Raw genomic sequence first — 2,557 nt, 5'->3', positions numbered from 1 at the left:
GACACGACAAGGCTATTCTTACAATGCAAATCGTGACCAAAACAGACACCACCCGTATGACAACCGTTGGCAGAGTAAAAATAATTACAGAGAAAGATCGTATTTCCATACTAATGACTATTACAGAGACTACCAGAGAAACAGACAATATGGGAACCAAAATAATTATTATCAAGGGAGACAGAATAACTTCAGACGCAACAGTTCAGCGCGCAGTTGCGATTCAGGAAGAAATTCTCCACCACATGACCGACAAGAAAGAAATTATGAAATCTACCGACATGACGACAGACGAGATAATCATAACGACAGACCTGAATTTCATCAGAACTGGCGGGATTCAAACAGAGCAGGGCATTTTCGACAACGTGAATTTGTAGAAGTTAGGTCTCCAAATCCTAGTAACGACGCGCGCCAACAAACAGACAGACAATTACTCGCACAGCAGGCAGCCGCGTGCGCCCGTTGGCTCCGAGAAAAATAACATAAGACGCTAGCCTTGAGAATAATTTTAGCATTCTTTACCGACGTATACCGCATGATAATTACGTTCAAGTTTAAACTCTGAGTACTGTGAAGAGAAAAGGTTTACACCACATTTCACATGTAAAATCGTTTATTGAAAGCCGGCCGGAGTGGCCGAGCGGTTAAAGGCGCTAGTCTGGAACCGCACGACCGCTACGGTCGCAGGTTCGAATCCTGCCTCGGGCATGCATGTGTGTGATGTCCTTAGGTTAGTTAGGTTTAAGTAGTTCTAAGTTCTAGGGGACTTATGACCACAGCAGTTGAGTCCCATAGAGCTCAGAGCCATTTGAACCATTTTTTTTATTGAAAAATAATCTACTTTTTATCTTTGTCTTTGCCATATAACTTTTCACTTTACATTACTAGTATGCTTTGTAAGACTTAAGAAACTGTTAACATGTAACAATGTTTGAAGTTAAATATCCAGTCAAGAACCAAGAGAACTTATTTAAACAGAAATTACGAATGCATTGTTATTGTGAACAGACGACACAGTGTTATTGTGTGTATGCATTCTTGCTTGTTTTTTGCATGATTACGTAACGACTATAAGGCTCACATACTTAGAACATTTACCAGTACTGCTAATGAGATTTTAATGCAACATTTTGGTTTATTTGAAAATACATTCTGAATTTAAAGTGCTTTCTGAGAGATACCAGATGACACAGTGGTTAGTTTATTTGACAGCTGCACGACTATATTACGACGCTAGTAATGTGTAACACAATTTACATTGTTGCTTTTGCGGTGTATCTATTTTATATCTGCACAATTTTTCTGAATTCTTCTGGAAAGTAAAACATGTTTTAGTAGTAACTTTTGTGGTATAGCTACAATGAGACAGCGTTTTTCGTATCACAACAAAACGCTACATTCTAGTACCTTCTTGATCATGGTAAGGTACGTAATAACTACGATATCTATACGCAAAGCATTTCACTTTCGTTTATGATGAGGTAAGTACATTGACATCAGCAGAACTTTGCTTCCAGAGGACGGTAAATACGAGACTTCCACAGAGATTATCTTACAACATGACGCACAGTTTAGCACTACAGTACACGTATTTGAGTGATTAATTTCGCACTTAAGACATTTATTTTTTTTAAGATATTTGAAGTGCAATGATACAAGGGTTTTCTGTGATATATTTCATTCCATTGCTGTAATCTGTAACACCTGAGGGTATAATTACATTAATCCTCAGGGGGGTACACGCTTACTTTGTGTACCATGTGTTTGGCAAGCACAAGGAGCCCTAGCTAATATGGTATTTGCTTATACAACTTTACACATCGGTACCATATTTCTCTAACACACAAATTACACAGCTATCTGATCATGTAACTGAGAGATAAAAAATTTTTTTTTACTACATCAGTGACAGATGTTTACGTAATTACACTGTTGGATTACTTCACACTTATGAAATTGTATTTTGTCTGTACTTTGTGAAATGTTCATATTTTTTCGGAACCATTGTGATACTATGAGAGCTTTGAATGATGTATTTGGTATGAGATCATGATTTTTAAAGTAAGTTTGAGGTAGATGACACTATTGAAATGAGCAGAGAATATTTTTTTAGGATTTGAAATTATTGCAGAAAGCTACGACGATTTTGAGAGTTGACTGAAGTGTTATAATGTTATTTTTGCGACGACGATGTGTATTATGCTGCTGAGGTATGTTTGTGATCAATAAGCTGATGCTGTATGAGGAATTTGATTATGCTATGTTTTAATTATGATGAAATATTGAAGTGTCGTCGCAAGATTGACGTGACGACGAATATATATATATATGTGTAATAAGGTAAGGAGTAATGAGTAGTGGTTAGGGACTCTGACTTGTGAAGAAGTATGTTGGAAACCAAGAATCGTACTTTAAGAGTTATGAAATGTGTGTAAATGCGTGACTGTATCACAATGCTGGCGAATATTTTTTTTGGACACTTATATTTATAGGATTTTGTTTCTACAGATTTGCAACGCTAATTCTTGACCTGTGAAATATATGTTTATGAGAC

General features: G+C 36.6%; 1 non-coding gene across 1 annotated transcript; it reads left to right on the top strand.

Moving 5' to 3' along the window:
• The first annotated feature begins 629 nt into the window (after positions 1-629).
• On the top strand, positions 630-711 carry Trnas-gga (transfer RNA serine (anticodon GGA)). The gene is given in 2 exon segments: positions 630-667; positions 677-711. It is a non-coding gene; the product is annotated as a tRNA-Ser (tRNA).
• Positions 712-2,557: the final 1,846 nt, after the last annotated feature.

Source organism: Schistocerca nitens, chromosome 7 (genome assembly GCF_023898315.1).
Source record: "Schistocerca nitens isolate TAMUIC-IGC-003100 chromosome 7, iqSchNite1.1, whole genome shotgun sequence".
Classification (NCBI taxonomy): Eukaryota; Metazoa; Arthropoda; class Insecta; order Orthoptera; family Acrididae; genus Schistocerca; species Schistocerca nitens.
This window is presented reverse-complemented; position numbering and strand designations above follow the sequence as displayed.